Source organism: Pinus tabuliformis, chromosome X (assembly GCF_031772625.1).
Source record: "Pinus tabuliformis cultivar Carrire ecotype Pingquan chromosome X, CPIR1, whole genome shotgun sequence".
Lineage (NCBI taxonomy): Eukaryota > Viridiplantae > Streptophyta > Pinopsida > Pinales > Pinaceae > Pinus > Pinus tabuliformis.
The window spans coordinates 1,646,869,625-1,646,896,246 of NC_142308.1; positions in this window are offsets into that span (position 1 = coordinate 1,646,869,625).

Consider the following 26,622-nt stretch of genomic DNA (forward strand, 5'->3'; position numbering starts at 1 on the left):
TTTAGCTGCTTTTCACAGATTGTTTATTGATAGATGGGAAAGAAAGAAAAAACCTTTACAAATATTGGGTGAATATGAAAATATTAGAAGAGCTCCTAATGAATCTATTTAGGACTATTGTACTAGGTTTAATAGTATCTATAATGCAATCCCTACTAATATCAAACATCCACTAGACTTAGCACTAATGAAATTTCCTAATGGTTTTGACATTGATATGTCTTACCAATTAAGAGAAAGAAACCCTGTAACATTGGAACAAATGCAAAGTAATATTGTTAGTGTAGAAGCCAATTTATTAGCTAAGAAAGCTAAGATGAGAAATGAAAAAAGAGCAGCCATTAAAGAGGAAATATCCACTTCAGATGGTAAAAATAGATATTTTAGCTAAAATTTTCGAAAGAATAATGGATAGATTAGAAAATATGGAAATAAAATATCAGTGGGAAAATCAACAAGCACCCCCAATTAGAAACCCCAACTTTAGGAAAAATCCTAATACTGGAAAGACAAGAGATGCTATACTAGATCAATAGATCAGACCACCTTTCCAAGAAAATTATGTTGAAGGTTCACAAAACCATGAAGAAGAGGACACCCAGATAAACCTATTGGGGATTAAAAACGAAGATGTTGTTTTTCTTACTAAGGAAGAACATGAATTGTACATGTTACAACAACTACAATTGGAATATAGAGAGTCCTTAGATTACAAACAAGGCTATGAATCTGCTATCTATGAAGTTCACAAGTAGTATAGCCTTAGAAGCAAAAAGAATACTGAAATTCCCACTAAGAAATCAATCCAAACGCAAACTAAAAAAATATAAGAAGCTCCTGTGACCAAAGTTTTAAAAATTCTCCCTAGAGGAACTCAAGAGACTTGCAGCCCAAAAATTGTAGATATAACTTCAGCTAAAACTCAAACTTCAATTGTTACTCAAACTATTCCAAATAAGAAAATTCAAAACAAAACTGCTGACACACAAACTGATTTGCCAAGTGCTGATAAAGAAGATAAAAGTACACAAACCACAATTGCTAAGGAAGATCTCATACAATCAGGCAAAACTCAATTTCCATTCAACATAAAGACTGAGATAGCCAAGTTGAAAATATCAGTTCCTTTGACAGAGGTAGGGAAAAATGAATCATACAAAGCACAAATCACTGAAGCACTAAACATAGGTGAAGGAGAAGATGTTGTAAACCTTAATGATGATCAGCCTGAGTTATTATTTGGTCAAGAAGTAAATGGCAAACATCAACAAGGGGGTATCCCTCCATTCTACATTAGCTTAAATGTTCATGATAAAATTTTACATAATGCTATGCTAGATTCAAGGGCATCCCATAACCTATTGCCTAAAGAAATCATGGAGAGATTAAACTTAGGTATCACTAGGCCATACAAGGACCTGTTTTCCTTTGTTTCCAGCCAAGTCAAATGCCTTGGTCTAATTAAAGATTTGTGTGTGACTCTAGCCCAGTGCACAACAAAGAGTATTGTTATGGACATAGTAGTTGCTGATATCCCACCCAAGTATGGAATGCTATTATCTCTCTCATGGGGAGAAAAATTGCAGGGATCTCTACAGTTAGACATGCCATATGCCACCATCTTTGTATTTGGTCAGCAAAGAAAGCTTTACAAAGAAACATTGATGAAATACATGGTAAGTAGTTTAGAAAAACCACAGAATTACCCTATATACTCCATGCATTATGATATGGACTCATTTATCGAGTATAATTCAGACAATGGCAAAAATGAGATCATGATTGTAGAAGAAAAATACAAAGCACCTGATAGTGAAAACATATTTCATGAGTCTCTATGGCATTTAGATTTTGATGGCTCTGTCAATAGATTAGGAGCAGGTGTAGGAGTTTGTATTCATAACATGGAAAATAATCATTCTGTAATCATTCTGAAGGTCATGCCTTTAGATTAAACTTTAAATGAACAAACAACATGGCAGAATATGAAGTTTTAATCTTAGGACTACAAATTGTACGAAAACTTGGGGCCAAGAGAGTTTCTATCATGGGAAACTCGGAATTGATCATAAGACAAATTAAAGGAGAGTACTCTGTGAATAATCCTACACTTAGACAATATAGAGAAATTGTTCTAGATCTGATTAAGGAACTTCTTGAAATTGATTTTGCTACTATTCCTAGGAAACCGAACATGCAAGCTCACAGTTTTGCTACTTTTGCTAGCACTTGCAAATTACCTTTTTAGCCCAACCACCATTACACTGCTGAAGTAAGACACAGACCTATTATACCTGATAATCTGAAATATTGGCAGATTTTTTCACAATATTCTCAAATCTATGATTTCATGAATGCTGAAGGAGAATTTCAAAACTATAACATAGATACTGATTGTACAGTAGATAACATCATAAATAGTGAGATAGATATAAATTCTTTAGATGTAGATAAACCCACTAAATTCACTAAAGTAGAAATAGATAACTTAGAAAAAGTAGAAATAGAAGAAATAATCAATGATGATTTTGAGATTTTAAACCTTAAAAATAAATTTTTGCCTAAGGGATTAGTCCCATTAGAATATTTGTTTGATTCAAATGATGTAGCTAGGAAACCAAAAATGGAGCCTTTAAGAGCAGACATAGAAGAATGTAACATAGGAACAGAAGAAAAACCCAAGCTTATCAAAATATCCAAAGCATTACCTCTAGATGAAAAGCTGAAATACATAAGTTTGTTCAAAGTGTTTCAAGATATCTTTGCCTAGAGATATGAAGACCTTAAGTCTTATGATACTAGCATTATTCAACATAAGATACCTCTCAGAGAAGATCAGAAACCCTTTAAACAAAAGCTTAGGAGAATTAATCCAGTTCTTATGCCATTAATTGAAAAATAAGTAAAAAGGATGTATGATGCACAAATCATAGCACCAATTAGATATTCAGATTGGGTCTCTAATTTTGTCACTACTAGAAAGAAAACAGGAGAAATCAGAGTCTGTGTTGATTTTAGAAAATTGAGCAAAGTATCATGAAAGGATGACTACCCTCTCCCTAAAATGGACCACATTCTCCAAGGGGTAGTAGGCTCATCCAGAATTTCATTTCTTGATGGATTCTCTGGATACAACCAGATCTTAGTTAAACAGAGGATCAAACAAAGACCGCGTTTACCACTCCTTGGGTACTTTCATGTATTTAATGATGCCCTTTGGATTAATGAATGCTGGAGAAAAATTCCAAAGAGTAATGGATATAGCTTTTACAAAAGAAATCCATGACTTTCTAGTTGTTTACCAAGATGACATCACTGTATTTTCCAAATCAGATAATGAACATCTAGATCATTTAAGAAGAGTTTTTATTAAATGTAGAAAATTTGGCATTTCCTTGAATCCCAAAAGGACACTCTTTGGTCTAGAAGAAGGTAAAATCTTGGGGCACATAATATCAAAAGATGGAATTAGAATAGATCAAGCTAGATTAGAGGCTATCATGAACATCACTCATCCTAGAAACATCAGAGAATTACAATCACTCCTAGGCAAAATATTTTTTCGTAGAAGATTCATTTCTAACTTAGTAGAATTAATCAGAGAATTAAATAACATGTTAAAGAAATATTCAACACTTAAGTGGATAGTAGAGGCTAAACAGTCTTTTGAGGCAATCAAAGAAGCCCTTACTAAAACACCAGTCCTTATAAGTCCTGATTTCAAAAAAAAAATTATAATTTTTTCTTTTGCATCAGAACATACTATTGCAATAGTCTTGTTGCAAAAGAATGATCAAGGTTATGAGTAGTCTATTGCATTTTTCAGCAAACCTTTGAGAGAGGCTACACTAAAGTACAATATAATGGAAAAGCAAGCACTTGCTTTAGTCAAAGCTATTAAAGATTTCAAAGTGTACATCTTGTACTCACACATCATTGCTTATGTTCCAAATCTAGTAGTAAAGGACATTTTGACACAAAATGGGCCTGAAGGAAAGAGAGGCAAATGGATTGCCACTATTTTTGAATATGACATAGAAATAAAGCCTACAAAACTTATCGAGGGCCAAGGTTTAGCTAAACTCATGGCTGAATCAAACTGTCAGGCCTTAGATATAAATTTCATTGGTTCCCTAGATGATTAGGAAGAGATGGCGACTCCACAGATCAGTGAAGCTTTCATAGATTGACCTTGGTATGTAGATATCATATTTGTTCTACTAAACTTACAAGCTCCTGCTCGTTTATCTAGAACTAAAAGTAGATTTTTGAAAATGAAATCAATGAAATATTGTATCATAAACAATGCTTTATTTTGGAAAGATAATGGTGGCATTTTATTGATTTGTTTAGTAAAAGATGAAGCTGACAAAGTTATGTAAGAATTTCATGCTGGAGATTGTGGAGGACACATTTACTGGTAAACAATTGCTGATAAGATTTTAAGGGCAGGTTTTTACTGGCCCACCCTTTTTGCATATGTCAAGAAATATGTGACCTCCTGTCACAAGTGAAAAATATTTGAAGGCAAAAAGAAACTCTTACTATTACCTCTCAAACGCATCTCCACAGAAATGCCTTTTCAACAATGGGGTTTGGACTTCATTGGGGAAATTCACCCATCCTCTTCAACCCAACATAAATGGATTTTTACAGCCACTGACTACTTTACTAAATGGATAGAAGCCATCCCTTATAGACAAGCCACAGACTCTATCATCATTTCATTACTTGATAACAACATCCTTTCTAGGTTTGGAAGCCCCCAAAAGCTCATTATTGATAATGCAATTGCTTTCAAATCCAGGAAAATGGTAGACTTTTGTAACAGACATCACCTTACCCTTGGCCATTCCACTGTTTATTACCTTCAAGGTAATGGACTTGCAGAATCTCAAAACAAAAGCCTTGTTAATATCATCAAGAAACTACTAGAAGACAACAAGAAGACCTGGATTAAAAAGTTGGTTAATGCCTTATGGGCAAATAGACTAACTACCAAGAAATTCATTGGTACATCTCCTTTACAGCTAGTGTATGCAATGGATGTTGTTTTTCCATCCTCCTTAGGAGTACCAGTGATGAAAATGATTCAAGAGCTGCAAGTAGAACCAAATGATATCCAAAGGGGGATAAATTAGACAATACATTTGCAGCAAACCAAAGAAGAAGTCTATGTCAAATCAAAATTGATCCAAGATAAAATCAAAAAGATTTTTAACAAGAAAACCAAAGCTGATGATTTTTACATAGGTGATAAAGTACTCAAATGGGATACTAGAAGAGAAGAAAAGGGTAAACATGGTAAATTTGATTTCCTATGGCAAGGCCCTTGTTGGCATTATGATACATATGTTGTACTTGATGGCAACCCACTCATCTCAGATGATAAATTATAGTGCAGCAAAGTTCACGCACTTTCATGAAGATAAAAGTTTCTTTCATGAAGGAAAAAAAAAGAAAAAGTTTCCTTCATGTAGAGAAAAGTTCACGCACTTATATGCAGAGAAAAGTTTATTTCGTGTAGAGAAAAGTTCACGCACTTTTATGCAGAGAAAAGTTTATTTCATGTAGAGAAAAGTTCACGCACTTTTATGCAGAGAAAAGTTTATTTCATGTAGAGAAAAGTTCACGCACTTTTATGCAGAGAAAAGTTTATTTTTGTTTTGTTTTATTTATTTCTTTTTCTATTAATTATTTTTAATTTATTTTATTTTATTTCCATTATTTATTTTATTTATCAAATGATCTTGTCTTGATTAGGGTCTTACTCGTTTTTATAACTTTTGACTCCCCTCCTTTAAAGTTTGACTTTGATTATTTATTTATTTATTTAAAAAATAGTTGTTTAATATAGCGGTTACTTATTAATATTAGTTTTTAATAAATTAATAAATTAATATCATAGTTTAAATATTATTTTTCAAAAACTAGCCGTTTAATATAGCCGTTACATATTAATATTTTAATAAATTAATGAAATAATATCATTATTTAAATGTTTTTTTGAAAAACTAGTCGTTTAATATAACCGTTACATATTAATATTTTAATAAATTAATAAACTAATATCATTATTTAAATATTATTTTTCAAGAACTAGTAATATTTGGTTTTAATAAATATTATTTTTCAAAAACTAGTTGTTTAATATAGCCGTTACCTATTAATATTTTTAATAAATTAATGAAATAATATCATTATTTAAATATTTTTTTTAAAAACTAGCCGTTATTTAATAATAATTGTTTTTAATATATTAATATATTAATATTATTGTTTAAACATTATTGTTCAAATATAGTCATTACTTGAAATTATGTCTCTACATTGCTTTCTATTTAAGCCTTTGCCATGGTCTGCCTCTTCATCTGGTCCTAATGATGAACCACACTTGTTGGTTCGAAATGTGTTGGCCAAAAAATTCTCTCATGTGATTTCTACCGAAAGACTTTGTTTAATTAATTGCTTTTGTTTAGTCCCATTTCCTCTAATTTTGAGTAGGATAATTTATAACCCTTGGGTTTGACATAAAAAGTTTGAAATTATAAAATATTAATGAAAGATGGAGAATCAAGGCTTACCCAATTTAAAGGAGAATTTAAGAATTCCTTTAAACTAGATAAAACCTTGTGGATGACTGAGTAATTAAAAATTCAACCATTAGAAACACATACTTTTGAAATTTACCATTTTCTTAAAAAACCATTGTAAGAAATATCAAGAAAGTCAACATAATATTCAAACTAACTTGATAGATATTTCAAAACTAAAACAAACCATCATATTGATGCCAAAATTCATTTTAGTTAATAATATTAATACAATTCTACACCATTTGCACAAGAAATCAAGTTCACAACTTAAAATGCCATAAAAAATGCATAAAATTGTATATAATTAGTACTAAAATTAAAAAAATAAGGTGGTATGGAACATACATGATAAGAAAAATAGACAACCCAAGGGTTAATTTAGAATTCTTCCCCAAAATTGCTTCAAGGTATCCCAACGATTCACCAAAAATTTTGGCAGAGTTTACCCTACAACCAAGATTTATCGCCCCTTTACATTTTAAAACGAGGCCTATATCTAGGCACTCATGAGCTTGGAACCTACTCTAAACCACTAGTGGTATTTGGAAAACCACCTAAAATTTGTTACAAAATTTTGAACTGTTTTATAACTAACTTCTTCTAGAAGTTTCTTGAAGGATCTGAGGACTATAGAGTGGGCCCCTCCAAATTTAGCTTTGATGGATCTTCCCTCTCTTGGTTGTGTGTTTCCTTACTTCCCTCTCTTGGGTGCTGACTAGGTCAAGCACTACAACATGTCAAACACTACAGCGAATGTATTTCTCATAGTGCCATCATAGGTGCCATTGTTTATACCTGCTCCATTGGAAGTCGCCTTTGGTTCTAACATAGACCTTGCATGCACGGCTAATCTATATACTTTCTACATGCTGCTCCATTCCTCTTCCATTAGTATGTTTCCTAACCATCCTCTACTATTTCCATTTCCATATCCATAATAGATTTATAGTTAATTTCCCCCTGCTCTTTGAATAACCATTTTAACATGAATAGAAGTTCAAAGTGCTGATTATATAGACTTGTAATGTCCTTTTCTTGTGAGGAAAAATCTCTTCCCTCAGTGTCACTTTGATAATATTTGATACAATGTAAGCCATCTGTTAGGGTCCTATAACAATAGGATTCATAATTTTGAATTGGCTATGATTAGTCTTGTAATATTGTACATACTTTTGCTTTCTGCAAAATGTTTTCCCATATCAAAATAAAAAAATGTAAAGAGGGTATGTTATAAAAGAATAATCAAAGGAAAAAAAGAAAGAAAAAGATCAAAAAACTAAAAATATGAACCCCAAAAAGAGATAAAAATAGATAATGAAAGTATACAAATTCAAATGCCACTCCTTTTACTTTTCTTTGCAAAATACGATTGTGTGCAGCTTGTCAAAAATGCCACAATCCATGATGGTTAAATAGTTTAATCCTGACTTATTCATGCTTTAAATTTAAGGTTGATAGATAGAGAATACAGATCTAACCAAATTGTTTAATCATGGTAGATCAGTAGTTATGTAGAGAATAATAATGAGCTCACCAGTTTAATCTGAGCCACAGGAAGTTATAAGGATACAATTGGATAGTTTGCTTATCAAAAGAAAAATAAATGAAGGATCAGCAAGCTCAAATGCACCCAATGAATGAAGAGAAAATGCTAGGGTAAATAAAGGGTAGGTAGAAGAAGTTTTGCAATTGCATAAGGTTGCTAAGTCAAAAGCATATTCATCATGCTTAATCCTATGTTTCATGTGCAAGAGGAATTGTGAAAGAGAAAGGACATTCACTAAAGCTTATTTATTAATTTTCCCTCATCTCACTAGACACCCCATATACTTAATTTATTAATTTCCCCTCATTATCCCTTCATTACTTGTAAAAACCCTTTCCCTTCATTTTGACCTTTTATCCCATTGTTTCACACATTTCCCTGAACATTACCCTTCAAAAATCATTCCCCCTTCCCAAAACCCTTTTCCCTAGTGTGAAACACATTCCCATCACAAATAATACATTCCCCCCTTATTAATTTCCCCATTTCCAATTAAAAATCCACTAAACCACTTTTATCCTAAGTTATTTCCTAAACTATACCCCTCGCTTTAAGTATTTAACATCTCTCACGTTATAATTCCTAGAAAACATTTTAATTCACCAAACCTTGGTGTATAGTTAAAATCCCCACCATATAACCCATGGTCCCCACATTTTATTAACCTGTTTCCTATATTGAAATCTCATCATTATCTATTAATTAATTACAATTCATTGTAATTAAACCTTGGCCCCGCCAACCACTTTTCAACTCCATCCGTGCAACTTCACCGCATGACATCCCTCCGATCTCCCACCTCCAGATCCAATGGTGCACATCCATATCGCACAGATTCATTGTCCGACAGTTAATGGTCCAAGAGCACGCGAGATTCATACTTTTGGTTGGGCACTATTTCACTACATGGCGGCACCAAGTTATATTGCGTGCTTGCGAAAAATACCACCCCCCACCCAAAAGCAGTTCAATATGGCATAAAACCATCTCCCTGTGTAAACTGAAACTTCCCACTGTCCATCCAATAAAATATTGCACCAAAATATATCTGTTATTGGTTAAAAGGCCAAAAAAGCCTCATTTTACTCTTTTCGCTCATTTTCACTCCAAACATCGTTAACCAATTCTGACACCTTGAACCTCTCTGCAACCAATTTAGCCACATTTTTCCACCCGAAGACACTGCAAACACCAAATTGAATCTTCAAAAGCCTTTGCTGCCACCACAGAACCCTGCCTACGTGCCAAATCACAAATTTCCAGGTATTCTTGATAGAACCAGAACAACCCTGTAATTTAAAGTTATACACAGTAATTATCAAAGGTTAATGAATTAAATTAATTAAAAAGCCTTCATGAACTGAAGAGAAACCTATTGTGCATCCAAACCCCTTTTTTATAGATTGAAATTACCCTCCCATTGTTCCAAATCTTTTGACCTTATTCCTGAAGCCACAGAAAGAGTAATTTAGGTGAATAAACCAAATTATGGCTTCCCAAACCTCTCTGGATGTAAGACATCTACAAACCCCTCACCTGGATATTGACCACCTTCCATTAGTCGACAGAGAATTTCAAATCAAGGACACTGCTTCCCCTAGCCACCTACTGAAACTCCACTGCTGGAGTAAAGACAAGTTTTTAAACCAGAATGATGACATTCACCTATGGGAGTCAAATTTTCCCAAGTACTTGTTCCCATAGGTACACCTATTCCCAAAAATCATCCACTTTTGCCAAGATTTCTATATTCCCAGTCAAAGAGCCATAGTCACCCCTGACCAATAGGTTTTATTCACTATTACTGCAGACTCAATAAATCAAATGTTGCAAATCTAGCCAGGCCCAAATGAGACCCCACTTTCCATTGAAGGCTTACTTGAACTCTACACCAAGCTAGACCTTCCCAACAAATCTTAGATCTTTCAAACTTTCATCATTGAAGAGTCTCATACTCCAACAGATAGTCCTCCATATGCTGCCACCATTTTTTCTGAGAGAGGCAGACAAATCATAACCATGCTCTCTTGAATTCTAGGGTACACCACTGATGAACATGTGGATGAGGTTGTCCTTTCTTTCCTTTCTATCTTCTGCCCAGACAAGCTTCCTGCTATAATTTACAACTTTTCTCAGTTCATAGCAGGCAGAATCCATGAATAGTTTATTAGATTACCAAATGAGAGACTCTTCAAATATTCATCAGTATTATTTCATATGTTCTTATACTTTTAGTAAAAAAAGTTTCCAGTCAACATCCAAAAGTTAGACACCAAGGGCAATCCAAGATCTGTCATCCTTTGGAGACCATTGATCCAAATGTATTCCACTATTTTTTCTTATAAAGAGTTCATTGATTCATTTGTTCATCTAGTTATAAACATCCTAACCGGTAGCTATCAGCCCAGAATAAGTGAGGATATTAAGAGAGTTTTACAGTTGACTAAGAACAATAGAGCGGGAGACTAGTATCTATACCAGGACCACATAGAAATCAGGATATATGGATGCCAACTCATTCCCTACAAACTGCCCAAATACCTCCCCATGAGAATATTTGAATTAGAGTATTTTAGGCAAATCATAAACTCCGATGAAGTTAATTTCATGTCATCTAGGAAGAAGACTCGGTTTAAAATGAAAAATCAATTGGGCCCTTTTATATGTAATAATAGGGAAGTTGGACCAGAAGAAAATAAAATCCTACAATAAATGATCTTCAAAACTAGTTTCATGTGGTAGTATGACCCTAATGGAGTCATAAATAAACTAAGGCTCAAATTCAAATTGAGTCCTTTCATACATGATCCCAGGCCAAACATTGAGAGATTTGCCAACCAGTTAGAATGGTTGGAAAATAATTTGATAGATGTGGAGAATAATTTGATATATGTGGAAAAGCAGATTGATACTAGTTCTTTTCTGGAGGTTCTAGCCGTACAAGAATAGATGACTAATACTGCCATTTTACAGACTCCAGCCAATGAGGATAAAAATGCGAAAAGAACCAGGGAAGAAGGTTCTAGCTCTGGGATGGACACTACAGATGACAGGTTTGAGATTAGTTATAGGAAGAGGCCCAAGCTTAATACTGTGACTAAGCAAGAAGACACCATTGACACAGTTGAAATCACTGATACTGACACAATGGTGGGAAAGGGAAAAGGTTGAACGGACATAGCTGACAAGATTGACACTATATTAGAGGTAAAGAAAGTGCTCACCAAGAGAAACTTAATGATGCAGGTTGAAGAAAAATGCTAAATCATGGAGCTAGCTATTGGCAGGTTCATGGTTAAGTTTGATACTTTGAGGCAGAAAGGTCTGCCAAATCCCTTGGTAATAAATGACATATTAATGCCACATGAAGACTATAACAGGAAAATCAAAGAAGTTGCAATAGATCAAGCCAATAATTCTTCTATGAAAGGGATGCCTATAGGAAAGGTTCTGTACCAAACTTTTGAGAACCTCTTTTACCTCTAGCATGAGGTAAAACACCTTTCTGTAAATAAGCCCACCTTTTCAAAATACACAAAAGTAGATGAAGTCTACATAAAAATGGTAAATATTAAATTACCACACACAAAGACTTGGGAAAAGTTAAATTATTTACTATGAAAATGCAAGGTAAAAGTGAATACAGAGTAGTAAAAGAAAAGAAGTAGGTCAACTTAGTCAAAGAGTATCAGATGAAAGAGTATCAGTTAAAAGGCAAAGTAAAAGAACAATTACAGTGAAGACAAACATCAAAGGAGAAAAGACAACAAAAGATCTGGCAACAGAGCCAAATAAACAGGGACAACTTGAAGAAGTTGAATATTTGTCTGTATCTTCTTGCATGAAGATATTTTTGTTTCCTTGAATAATTCCCAAAACAGTTTGGGATATTTTGTAAAAAGTTTTGTATAAATACTTCATAATTCAAAGTATAGAAGGTGGATTGCTAGACATTTCTATAGTTGTATTGATATGAAACCTGAGGGTTCATTGTACCATTTTTTCAAGTCAACTGACTAGACTAAGTAATAAAGACATTGCATTATAGGATTCATGTGTTGGGCCACTTCAGTGAAGTATTTTCTGTTTTTCAAATTGTTATCTTCTTAAGTGTTTCACGTACTTGCATTTTATCTAAATTGAATGAAGTAACTGGAAAATTATTACAGAATTTGTTTAAATACACCTTGTCTTGAACAGTTACTCATTTTAATGTTTTCTTCTCATATCCATAGTAGGGAATCCTTCATTGCTCCCTAGCTTCGATTGATCTCTATCGTTTCCCTCATTATCTAGTTAATGTTTTCTTCTGATACCCATAGTAGGGAATCCTTCATTGCTCCCTAGCTTCGATTGATCTCTATCATTTCCCTCATTATTTAGTTTGAGGAACCCTTAATTGCTCCTTGACCCCAATTGAAAATCACTTCACCCTCCAACCTTAAAAGATCTGAATTTACTCAACTACCTTTCCCTGTAAACACTATTTTTAGAACTTGATCCAGTCCTATTTTCTTGACACTTGACCGCATAGCTATAGTGGTAAAAGACATCCCTCTATCCATCTAAGTCAATAAGTCCACCACCAAATCAAAATCAAAATCCAATCAAAGCCTAAATAAATAACTTAAAATCAATTAACTAAACAAAGTTAAATCATAAAGAGAGAGCCCTCTCTGAGCATTAGGAATCCTAGATCTTGATCTTGAAAGTAGGTTTGTGGTTACCTCTATCATGTCTTTCACAACAACTCTAGGGAAATTTTAGAGCTATAACATATTGGCGACCATACTGGCGACCAGTCCTCAGTTTATTAAAACTTTAAGGAAATCTTAAATCTCATCTTTTTCACCTTAAGGTTATTTTAGAGTTGTTAAAAACTTTCATAAAGCAATTTAAAAATTAAAATTCTAGCTCCCAAAAGAACACACTATACCAGGGCAAATCCATATCTGAAACCTGCTACAATAGTTGATGATCCTGACAGAATTTTAAGAAAACTGAAAAGGGTAGAAACTCAAGGAAGTAGTAGTCAGTTAATTAAATAAAATTCACTCACCAAACAATTATCAAGTTTAGAGGATATTCAGTTTGGTTTATCATTTGAGCTTTCTTTGTTTAGAACAAAATCTGAAAATTCAATTCATGATACTGTAATAGACCCCAATTTTATTCAATTTATTGAGTCAAAAAAGGCGCCTATACATCCAAATTTAGATAAACATGTTTTGGATACTTTTGATAAACTAGAAGCTTTAACCACAAAATTGATAAGGCATATAAACGAAGCCTATCTTCAACAATCAATTGAATTAACTTCCCTCAGTGCTTCTACCCCTGAAATTTCTACAAAGTCTTCTAAAACTGTAAATACAACTTCATTTACTACCACCTCACCTATAATATCCACCACAATTCATTCCCCTAAAGCAGTTATTCCTCAACTTCCTCTTCAACCGAACATCTCAAGTTCATCTAGTTTATCTATAGCCATCTCAAGTTCTTCTCCAATCACCACTACTTTACCCCCTAGTCAAACCAAAATCTTAGCCATGGCAGAGAGATATGCACCTTTGGTCTTACCAGATCAACTACATGCCATGCTGCAAGATTACCAAAGTAAAATATTTCTGTTTGATACTACTGGTCAGTATACCGCCCAACAACATGTGAATAAAATGACTGATTACTTTGAGTTACATGAGATTGATGAGTCTGATGTGAAAATGAGGTTATTTGCCTAAAAACTAACAAGGGATGTACAAAAATGGTTTAAATGTTTACCTACTAATCATATTTCTGATTTAGCTGCTTTTCACAGATTGTTTATTGATAGATGGGAAAGAAAGAAAATACCTTTACAAATATTGGGTGAATATGAAAATATTAGAAGAGCTCCTAATGAATCTATTTAGGACTATTGTACTAGGTTTAATAGTATCTATAATGCAATCCCTACTAATATCAAACCTCCACTAGACTTAGCACTAATGAAATTTCCTAATGGTTTTGACATTGATATGTCTTACCAATTGAGAGAAAGAAACCCTGTAACATTGGAACAAATGCAAAGTAATATTGTTAGTGTAGAAGCCAATTTATTAGCTAAGAAAGCTAAGATGAGAAATGAAAAAAGAGCAGCCATTAAAGAGGAAATATCCACTTCAGATGGTAAAAATAGATATTTTAGCTAAAAGTTTCGAAAGAATAATGGATAGATTAGAAAATATGGAAATAAAATATCAGTGGGAAAATCAACAAGCACCCCCAATTAGAAACCCCAACTTTAGGAAAAATCCTAATACTGGAAAGACAAGAGATGCTATACTAGATCAATAGATCAGACCACCTTTCCAATAAAATTATGTTGAAGGTTCACAAAACCATGAAGAAGAGGACACCCAAATAAACCTATTGGGGATTAAAAACGAAGATGTTGTTTTTCTTACTAAGGAAGAACATGAATTGTACATGTTACAACAACTACAATTGGAATATAGAGAGTCCTTAGATTACAAACAAGGCTATGAATCTGCTATCTATGAAGTTCACAAATAGTATAGCCTTAGAAGCAAAAAGCATACTGAAATTCCCACTAAGAAATCAATCCAAACCCAAACTAAAAAAATATAAGAAGCTCCTGTGACCAAAGTTTTACAAATTCTCCCTAGAGGAACTCAAGAGACTTGCAGCCCAAAAATTGTAGATATAACTTCAGCTAAAACTCAAACTTCAATTGTTACTCAAACTATTCCAAATAAGAAAATATAAAATGGACCCATGGTAAAGCAGAGCTCGACAAGTTTTTCAATCACCTTAACTCCATTTCCCCTGATATAAAATTCACTATGGAGCTTGAAGAAAATATGAGCATCCCTTTCTTGGACATTCTTATCATCAGAAAAGAGGATGGCTCTTTGGGCCATAAGGTTTTCAGGAAATCAACTCACACGGAAAGCTACCTTCATGCGGATTCCCACCATCACCCAGCCCAAAAGCTTGGCGTTCTGAACACTCTTGCCATTAGAGCCCTCCGAATTTCTGACTCAGAACATATAAATGAAGAGAAGAGGCATTTAATCTCAACTTTCAGAAATATAGGCTACAAGGATCATGAGATTAAAAAAGCCATAAAGAAAGCCGAAAAAAGGTTGTCCTCTCCCAAGCCTAAAGAGGAGGATCAACCTCATGATGGTAGGGTTTTTCTACCTTATATCCATGGGGTCACAGATAAAATGGCAAAGATCCTAAGAAAGAAAAACATTCTAACGCAATTCTCAGCTCCCGGTACCATCAGACAAAATTTAAAATCTGTTAAGGATGATATTGATAAACTGCAGCTCAAAGGAGTCTATAAAATAGACTGTTCGTGTGGGAAAAGCTACATAGGTGAAACTGGTCGCTCCCTCCAGACAAGACTGAAAGAACATGGCGCTGACATCAGGAAAGGAAGATCTCGTACCTCAGCCTTGGCAGAACACTCGTTGAAAACTAAACACCACATCTGCTTAGAAAACGCCTCAATCATCGCAAGAGAGGAGCAGCATCAGAAACGGAAAATCAGAGAAGCCCTCGAAATCTTGAAGCACCCTTGTAATTTGAACAGAGACGGCGGTTTGGAGATTAGCGGAAGTTGGCTTCCCCTGATCAGTGAAATCAAGAAACGTCAGCCCGACCCCAGGTAAGTTGTCTAACAGGTAAGTTGTCTAAGCAGGTAAGTTGTCTAACAGGTAAGATAGTTATCAAGATAGATATGAATTTAAGTTTCCATAGTAATTAGAGACAATGGCAGTGTTTTGATGTTCATAGTAATATTATCTTTAGGTTAATTATATTATATTATATTAGAACCCTAATTATTAATATAATCTCATGGTTTGTTTTTGATATTATTTAGGCATTAATGCATGTTCTTATTATAGTCTAGTCTTTAATGTTGAATTAATATAAAATTTAGGTTTTATTAATTATTATTAATTATTATTAATTTGAATTTATTTAGATATTGGTTAGGTTTTTATTAATATTTCATAATTTAAGCTTTTTAAGACTTTATGTTATAAAAATAAAAAAGTTTTAAGTCATATAGTGATCTAGGTTAAAAAAAATAAAAAAATAAAAAATAAAAAAAAATAAAAAAAAAATTTAGGTTATATAGTCATTAGGTTATTTATTCATATTTAGATTAATTTTAGAGTTATATAGCAATATATATTATTATTATTATTAAGTTATAGGTCTTATATATTAGCATTATTTTGTCATATAGTGTCATTATCTTATAGTATCATATTTATTAATATTAATATATTATTAATATATTTACATTAGTTTTAGATAATAATTTTATATAAAGATTATGTCTTATTAATGTTATGATATTAAAATATTTATTTTAGTTTTTTGTGTGATTGATATAAGCTTTAGGGTTGATTTTGATTAAATTTAATATATGTATTTGAAGTTGTAGGCTTGATTGTTTGTAATTCTAATATTTATATATGAATTTATTTAGATAAATTCTTAGTTATGTCTTTAAGTTATAAAAATATTAATGTTATTAGGTTTTGATTTAAATATCAAAATATTATAATTTATATTCTAGTTTCTAGATATTATTACCATTAGGGTTTCAGGTTTTTAAAAAATATTTTTTGATATTTTTATCATTATCTATTTTAGTATCTAGATAATTATATGATTTTAAAATTATTAAAATTAAAATTAATTTATTAAAATTATTAAAATTAAAATTAAAATCAATAAATAAAAGTAAAATCTATTTTAGTATCTAGATAATTATATGATTTTAAAAATTATTAAAATTATTAAAATTAAAATTAATTTATTAAAATTATTAAAATTAAAATTAATTTATTAAAAGTAAAATCTATTTTAGTATCTAGATAATTATATGATTTTAAATTTATTAAAATTAAAATTAATTTATTAAAATTATTAAAATTAAAATTAATTTATTAAAAGTAAAATCTATTTTAGTATCTAGATAATTATATGATTTTAAAATTATTAAAATTATTAAAATTAAAATTAATTTATTAAAATTAAAATCTATTTTAGTATCTAGATAATTATATGATTTTAAAATTATTAAAATTATTAAAATTAAAATTAATTTATTAAAAATTATTAAAATTAAAATTAATTTATTAAAAGTAAAATCTATTTTAGTATCTAGATAATTATATGATTTTAAAATTATTAAAATTAAAATTAATTTATTAAAATTATTAAAATTAAAATTAATTTATTAAAATTAAAATCAATAAATAAAAGTAAAATTAAAAATTAAAATTAAAATTAGGTTTCATTATTTTTCCAGCCGACCTGTGCTTTACCTCTATCATTCTGCCCTCATAAGTATATATTCCCTCCATCTGGCTCTTCTTTTTATCATCTTTCTCTTCATCTTTCTCTTTTCCCTGATGATGGATCCCATTTGGGATTCGAAACGTTGGTGTAAAAACTCCATTACTGTGGGTTCTCCGATCAGAAATTCAAGAAAATTCAAAACAAAACTGCTGACACACAAACTGATTTGCCAAGTGCTGATAAAGAAGATAAAAGTACACAAACCACAATTGCTAAGGAAGATCTCATACAATCAGGCAAAACTCAATTTCCATTCAACATAAAGACTGAGATAGCCAAGTTGAAAATATCAGTTCCTTTGACAGAGGTAGGGAAAAATGAATCATACAAAGCACAAATCACTGAAGCACTAAACATAGGTGAAGGAGAAGATGTTGTAAACCTTAATGATGATCAGCCTGAGTTATTATTTGGTCAAGAAGTAAATGGCAAACATCAACAAGGGGGTATCCCTCCATTCTACATTAGCTTAAATGTTCATGATAAAATTTTACATAATGCTATGCTAGATTCAAGGGCATCCCATAACCTATTGCCTAAAGAAATCATGGAGAGATTAAACTTAGGTATCACTAGGCCATACAAGGACCTGTTTTCCTTTGTTTCCAGCCAAGTCAAATGCCTTGGTCTAATTAAAGATTTGTGTGTGACTCTAGCCCAGTGCACAACAAAGAGTATTGTTATGGACATAGTAGTTGCTGATATCCAACCCAAGTATGGAATGCTATTATCTCTCTCATGGGGAGAAAAATTGCAGGGATCTCTACAGTTAGACATGCCATATGCCACCATCTTTGTATTTGGTCAGCAAAGAAAGCTTTACAAAGAAACATTGATGAAATACATGGTAAGTAGTTTAGAAAAACCACATAATTACCCTATATACTCCATGCATTATGATATGGACTCATTTATCGAGTATAATTCAGACAATGGCAAAAATGAGATCATGATTGTAGAAGAAAAATACAAAGCACCTGATAGTGAAAACATATTTCATGAGTCTCTATGGCATTTAGATTTTGATGGCTTTGTCAATAGATTAGGAGCAGGTGTAGGAGTTTGTATTCATAACATGGAAAATAATCATTCTGTAATCATTCTGAAGGTCATGCCTTTAGATTAAACTTTAAATGAACAAACAACATGGCAGAATATGAAGTTTTAATCTTAGGACTACAAATTGTACGAAAACTTGGGGCCAAGAGAGTTTCTATCATGGGAAACTCGGAATTGATCATAAGACAAATTAAAGGAGAGTACTCTGTGAATAATCCTACACTTAGACAATATAGAGAAATTGTTCTAGATCTGATTAAGGAACTTCTTGAAATTGATTTTGCTACTATTCCTAGGAAACTGAACATGCAAGCTCACAGTTTTGCTACTTTTGCTAGCACTTGCAAATTACCTTTTTAGCCCAACCACCATTACACTGCTGAAGTAAGACACAGACCTATTATACCTGATAATTTGAAATATTGGCAGATTTTTTCACAATATTCTCAAATCTATGATTTCATGAATGTTGAAGGAGAATTTCAAAACTATAACATAGATACTGATTGTACAGTAGATAACATCATAAATAGTGAGATAGATATAAATTCTTTAGATGTAGATAAATCGACTAAATTCACTAAAGTAGAAATAGATAACTTAGAAAAAGTAGAAATAGAAGAAATAATCATTGATGATTTTGAGATTTTAAACCTTAAAAATGAATTTTTGCCTAAGGGATTAGTTCCATTAGAATGTTTGTTTGATTCAAATGATGTAGCTAGGAAACCAAAAATGGAGCCTTTAAGAGAAGACATAGAAGAATGTAACATAGGAACAAAAGAAAAACCCAAGCTTATCAAAATATCCAAACCATTACCTCTAGATGAAAAGCTGAAATACATAAGTTTGTTCGAAGTGTTTCAAGATATCTTTGCCTAGAGATATGAAGACCTTAAGTCTTATGATACTAGCATTATTCAACATAAGATACCTCTCAGAGAAGATCAGAAACCCTTTAAACAAAAGCTCAGGAGAATTAATCCAGTTCTTATGCCATTAATTGAAAAATAAGTAAAAAGGATGTATGATGCACAAATCATAGTACCAATTAGATATTCAGATTGGGTCTCTAATTTTGTCACTACTAGAAAGAAAACAGGAGAAATCAGACTCTGTGTTGATTTTAGAAAATTGAGCAAAGTATCATGAAAGGATAACTACCCTCTCCCTAAAATGGACCACATTCTCCAAGGGGTAGTAGGCTCATCCAAAATTTCATTGCTTGATGGATTCTCTGGATACAACCAAATCTTAGTTAAACAGAGGATCAAACAAAGACTGCATTTACCACTCCTTGGGTACTTTCATGTATTTAAAGATGCCCTTTGGATTAATGAATGCTGGAGAAAAATTCCAAAGAGTAATGGACATAGCTTTTACAAAAGAAATCCATGACTTTCTAGTTGTTTACCAAGATGACATCACTGTATTTTCCAAATCAGATAATGAACATCTAGATCATTTAAGAAGAGTTTTTATTAAATGTAGAAAATTTGGCATTTCCTTGAATCCCAAAAGGACACTCTTTGGTCTAGAAGAAGGTAAAATCTTGGGGCACATAATATCAAAAGACGGAATTAGAATAGATCAAGCTAGAATAGAGGCTATCATGAACATCACTCATCCTAGAAACATCAGAGAATTACAATCACTCCTAGGAAAAATAATTTTTCCTGGAAGATTCATTTCTAACTTAGTAGAATTAATCAGAGAATTAAATAACATGTTAAAGAAATATTCAACACTTAAGTGGACAGTAGAGGCTAAACAGTCTTTTGAGGCAATCAAAGAAGCCCTTACTAAAACACAGTCCTTATAAGTCCTGATTTCAAAAGAAAAAATTATAATTTTTTCTTTTGCATCAGAACATACTATTGCAATAGTCTTGTTGCAAAAGAATGATCAAGGTTATGAGTAGTCTATTGCATTTTTTAGCAAACCTTTGAGAGAGGCTACACTAAAGTACAATATAATGGAAAAGCAAGCACTTGCTTTAGTCAAAGCTATTAAAGATTTCAAAGTGTACATCTTGTACTCACACATCATTGCTTATGTTCCAAATCTAGTAGTAAAGGACATTTTGACACAAAATGGGCCTGAAGGAAAGAGAGGCAAATGGATTGCCACTATTTTTGAATATGACATAGAAATAAATCCTACAAAACTTATCGAGGGCCAAGGTTTAGCTAAACTCATGGCTGAATCAAACTGTCAGGCCTTAGATATAAATTTCATTGGTTCCCTAGATGATTATGAAGAGATGGCGACTCCACAGATCAGTGAAGCTTTCATAGATTCACCTTGATATGTAGATATCATATTTGTTTTACTAAACTTACAAGCTCCTCCTCGTTTATCTAGAACTAAAAGTAGATTTTTGAAAATGAAATCAATGAAATATTGTATCATAAACAATGCTTTATTTTGGAAAGATAATGGTGGCATTTTATTGATTTTGTTTATTAAAAGATGAAGCTGACAAAGTTATGCAAGAATTTCATGCTGGAGATTGTGGAGGACACATTTACTGGTAAACAATTGCTGATAAGATTTTAAGGGTAGGTTTTTACTGGCCCACCCTTTTTGCATATGTTAAGAAATATGTGACCTCCTGTCACAAGTGAAAAATATTTGAAGGCAAAAAGAAACTCTTACTATTACCTCTCAAACCCATCTCCACAGAAATGCCTTTTCAACAATGGGGTTTGGACTTCATTGGGGAAATTCACCCATCCTCTTCAACCCAACATAAATGGATTTTTACAGCCACTGACTACTTTACTAAATGGATAGAAGCCATCCCTTATAGACAAGCCACAGACTCTATCATCATTTCATTCCTTGATAACAACATCCTTTCTAGGTTTGGAAGCCCCCAAAAGCTCATTATTGATAATGCAATTGCTTTCAAATCCAGGAAAATGGTAGACTTTTGTAACAGACATCACATTACCCTTGGCCATTCCACTGTTTATTACCCTCAAGGTAATGGACTTGCAGAATCTTAAAACAAAAGCCTTGTTAATATCATCAAGAAACTACTAGAAGACAACAAGAAGACCTGGAGTAAAAAGTTGGTTAATGCCTTATGGGCAAATAGACTAACTACCAAAAAATCCATTGGTACATCTCCTTTACAGCTAGTGTATGGAATGGATGTTGTTTTTCCATCCTCCTTAGGAGTACCAGTGATGAAAATGATTTAAGAGTTGAAAGTAGAACCAAATGATATCCAAAGGGGGATAAATTAGACAATACATTTGCAGCAAACCAAAGAAGAAGTCTATGTCAAATCAAAATTGATCCAAGATAAAATCAAAAAGATTTTTAACAAGAAAACCAAAGCTAATGATTTTTACATAGGTGATAAAGTACTCAAATGGGATACTAGAAGAGAAGAAAAGGGTAAACATGGTAAATTTGATTTCCTATGGCAAGGCCCTTGTTGGCATTATGATACATATGTTGTACTTGATGGCAACCCACTCATCTTAGATGATAAATTATAGTGCAGCAAAGTTCACGCACTTTCATGAAGATAAAAGTTTCTTTCATGAAGGAAATTTTTTTTTTTTCCTTCATGTAGAGAAAAGTTCACGCACTTATATGCAGAGAAAAGTTTATTTCATGTAGAGAAAAGTTCACGCACTTTTATGCAGAGAAAATTTTATTTCATGTAGAGAAAAGTTCACACACTTTTATGCAGAGAAAAGTTTATTTCATGTAGAGAAACGTTCACGCACTTTTATGCAGAGAAAAGTTTATTTCATGTAGAGAAAAGTTCACACACTTTTATGCAGAGAAAAGTTTATTTCATGTAGAGAAAAGTTCACGCACTTTTATGAAGAGAAAAGTTTATTTCATGTAGAGAAAAAGTTCACGCACTTTCATGCAGAGAAAAGTTCCTTTCATGAAGAGAAAATTTCATGCACTTTCATGGTTGGCTCATGGTATTAGTCCGACAGTTTTTGATCCTATGGTTTTGGTCCGTGGTATTGCATCCAAAAGTGTTGATCTCACACACTTTCATGGTTCGTTCATGGTATTAGTCCGACAGTTTTTGATCCTATGGTTTTGGCTCGTGGTATTGCATCCAAAAGTGTTGATCTCACGCACTTTCATGGTTGGTTCATGGTATTAGTCCAACAGTTTTTTGATCCTATGGTTTTGGACCGTGGTATTGTGGAAGGCCTAAGACTATAAAAGAGGAAGGAGATCATTTGGCAAAGCATCATTGAATGAATTGAATATCTAATAAGTGCTAGATCTGAAATATTTGTGATTGGGTTATGGTGCAGATCTGGATCTGAATGAAGGAGGAACCTTAGCGCATAAAGGAGGATAAGTTCTTTTGATGGGTCATAATCTTTATGCTTGAATAATAGTATCTTTGCATGATTTTGATCTGTTATATGAGGAGCATGATTGATCTATAAATCTGACAATCTGGGTTAATTAGTGTCTGAATATTTGAAAGAAGGAATTATCCTTTATAGATCTGCACGCAGGTTTCAGGTTGTTGAAGTAACGTATATCTTTAAATTATGATCTAGCTGCCTCTGTCTATTGCTGCAGTATTCTGGGTTCAGAATTTGGTGTGTGGTTACTGTTACTGTGTTCTGGGTACAACTGTCAGAGAAGTGTTTACTTGATTCAGTGCTAATTGGGAAAAGGAGATTGTTTGATGCAGATATAGTTGATGATTGATTGATGTTCATGGATCCAGTCTGGAAATTTATGAAACGTGGTCGCTGGAAGAAAGAGAAGGTTGTAGCCTTTAGTAGGCGAGCACCTACGTACTAGTATCTTGGCTAGTACAAGAGCTAAGGGGGTTGTAGCTCCCTTCCAGGAGAAGCTGGAGAACGAGAGAGGGTTGTAGCTCTCTGCAGGTTGTAGCCTGCGTACTGGTAAAGGAATGCACCAGTACAAAATCATTGTAAAAGGAGTTTCTAATTGAAAGAAGATAGAGACATATTGCAGCAGGTGGTTTTCACCCACATTGGGTTTCCACCTTATATCTGGTGTTCTTTTGTGTGACTATTTGATTTTCTTGTTCCTGCTCATTATTTTATGATACTGACATACAAAGTAATGATCAATATTTGAAGAATTATTCAAAGTATAAATAAGGAAGATAGATTGAAAAGAATTTGATAATACTGATTCACCCCCCCCCCCTCTCAGTATTATTTCCAACAATTGGTATCAGAGCAGGTCCTTCTGAAGAAGCTTGATCACTTGAAGGAAGATCTAACATCATGAGCAACTACGAGAGGGAAGCATCAATCAGGCCACCGATTTTTGATGGAACAAACTTCGTATATTGGAAGGTAAGAGTTACTGCCTATCTTCAATCTTTGGGTACAGAAGTATGGGACATTATAGAAACAGGGTATACTTTTCCATCAGCTACTCCTACAGATTCAGCTGAGAAGAAGAAATATGAAACAAATGCAAAGGCGGTTAATACTCTTCTAGGATGCCTATCTCAATCTGAATTTGTGAAGGTTATGCAATATAAATCCACAAAAGAAATATGGGACAAGATTGTTTTGAGCTACAAAGGAGATGAACAGGTAAAACGTGCAAAACTTCAAACCCTTAGGATTCAGTATGAGAATCTCAGAATGTATAATGATGAAAGTGTGGCTAACTATTTCCTTCGTGTAGATGAGATTGTTAATTGTATGAAAAACTTGGGTGAAGAAATAAAAGAGGCTGTTGTGGTTGAAAAAGTCCTAAGATCATTGTCCACCAAGTTTGAATCTAAAGTGTCTGCAATAGAAGAAAAGGAAAATCTATGAACTCTTACTATGTCTCAGCTACACGAAATTCTAACTGCTTATGAAATGAGAAAAGGAGGTCCATCAGACAGGAGAGAAGCTGCTTTTAAGGCTTCAGGCAAAGGAGACTACTATGAATCAAGTCACGTGCCAGAAGAAGAAGAAGAATCAAATTTTGTCAGAAATCTTCAACGGGGTACTGGAAGGTTCAGAGGTAAGCTACCTTTTAAATGCTTTTCTTGTGGAAGAGTAGGTCATTATGCTGCCAAATGTCCTCATAAGGATAAGATTCACAAAGGAAAGGAACCTGCCAGATGGAACAAGAAACAAAATGCAAATAAGAAAAGCTACTACACTCATGAAGACAGTGATGATCTATCAAATAGTGATGAAGATGAACGAGGTAATGACTATAAACTTTTAATGGAATTTGAAGATGATGATTACATGGATGCTATAGATGTGGATAGTTTTTATGAAGAGATTTCTAGACTTAAGACATGTATAGAAGAAAAGAATATGATCATTGATACTCTACAATTTCAAATTGATGAAAAAGAAAAATATCTTGAAAAGTTAGAAGGTGAAATTGTTGGCCTTAGAAAAGAAATTGAGAAAACAAAGGCTATTAATCTTACGTTTGTCAAAGGATCTGAAACTCTGGATGAGATCATCAATGTACAGCGTTCTCCGCTAAACAAGATAGGTCTGGGGTATAATGGAGAAACATATCAAGCATCCACCTCAAAGAGTTATCTTGATGCAGCAAGAAGGAATGAGCAAAATCACAATGGAGATCACCAGGTAAAGCAGGGACGAATTACATCAAGAACGAACAAAGACTATCAGGTAAACCAGGGGCAATCTGTCTTAAGAATGAACAAAAGCTACAACCAGCCACAGGTAAAATCTTCTCAATTTGCTTCAAGGATGGATGACAATAGAAATTACAATCATTTGGCCGGTAGATTTGATAATCGCAGAAGTTTCTTCAATGGGCAATGTTTCTCTTGCCATAACTTTGGTCACAAAGCAGCTCAATGTGTTGCATATAAAACAATCATGACTAGAGAAGCTCAAAAACAAAGAAGTATGATCGGGATTACAAAAAGGACCTATAAAAACTTTTCGGCTCTTGAAAATGAAATTGAATGTTCTATTTGCAATAACTTTGGTCATGAAGATTTTGAATGCAGGAGCAGGTTTCAGCAGACAAAGGAACAAGCCTCAAACACCAGAACTTGGAGAATAAAGGAACCACAAACAGAAAGATGTGGGATAGCATTTTATGCAGAAGGACAAGAAAATCTATGGTACATTGACAATGGATGTTCGAAACATATGACAGGTGATAAAGAAAAACTTGAATCATATTCTGCTTTAGAAAAGGGAAAGAAAGTCTCTTTTGGAAATGATACTCCTGCAGCTATAAAAGGAAAAGGCACTGCTCAGTTAAAAGAAAAGGTCAAAGCTGGAAATGTTTTGTATGTTGATGGATTGAAGCATAATCTTCTAAGTGTCAGCCAGATGTGTGATCAAGGAACCGAGGTGATATTTAGATCAAACGGATGTCGTGTTCGTGATCTTGATACAGGTGAAACAATGATCAAAGGTAGAAGAACTCCAAATAATCTATACATATTTGAAGAAGGACAACAACAATGCTATTTGAGCAAGGATGATGAACACTGGTTATGGCACCGGAGGTTGGGGCATCTAAGTTTTTCACAAATAAGGAAAGAATGCAAATATCAGGCAGTTCGTGGTCTTCCAGATATCAAAATTCTAGACAACACCATATGCAAATCATGTCAGTTTGGAAAGCAAACCAGAACTAACTTTCCAGAGAAGGAAGGATCAGCTAGCATGCCTCTTGAGCTAGTCCATATAGATGTATGTGGTCCATTTAGGAAAAGGACACCTCGAGGAGAAGAATACTTGATATTATTCATTGACGATTTCTCTAGGTTTGTTTGGTTAGGACTTATGAAGCACAAAGACGAAGCATTCGAGAAATTCAAATCCTTCAAAGCCTTGGTTGAAAATGAATCAGGTTACAAAATTAAGTGCCTCAGGTCTGACAGAGGTGGGGAGTTTACCTCAAATGAATTTTTCGATTTCTGTGAAGAACATGGGATAATAAGAGAATTCTCTACAGCTGGAACTCCTCAGCAAAATGGAGTGGTGGAAAGGATGAACAGAACAGTCCAACAAATGGCTCGTGCTATGCTGGATGAGTCTG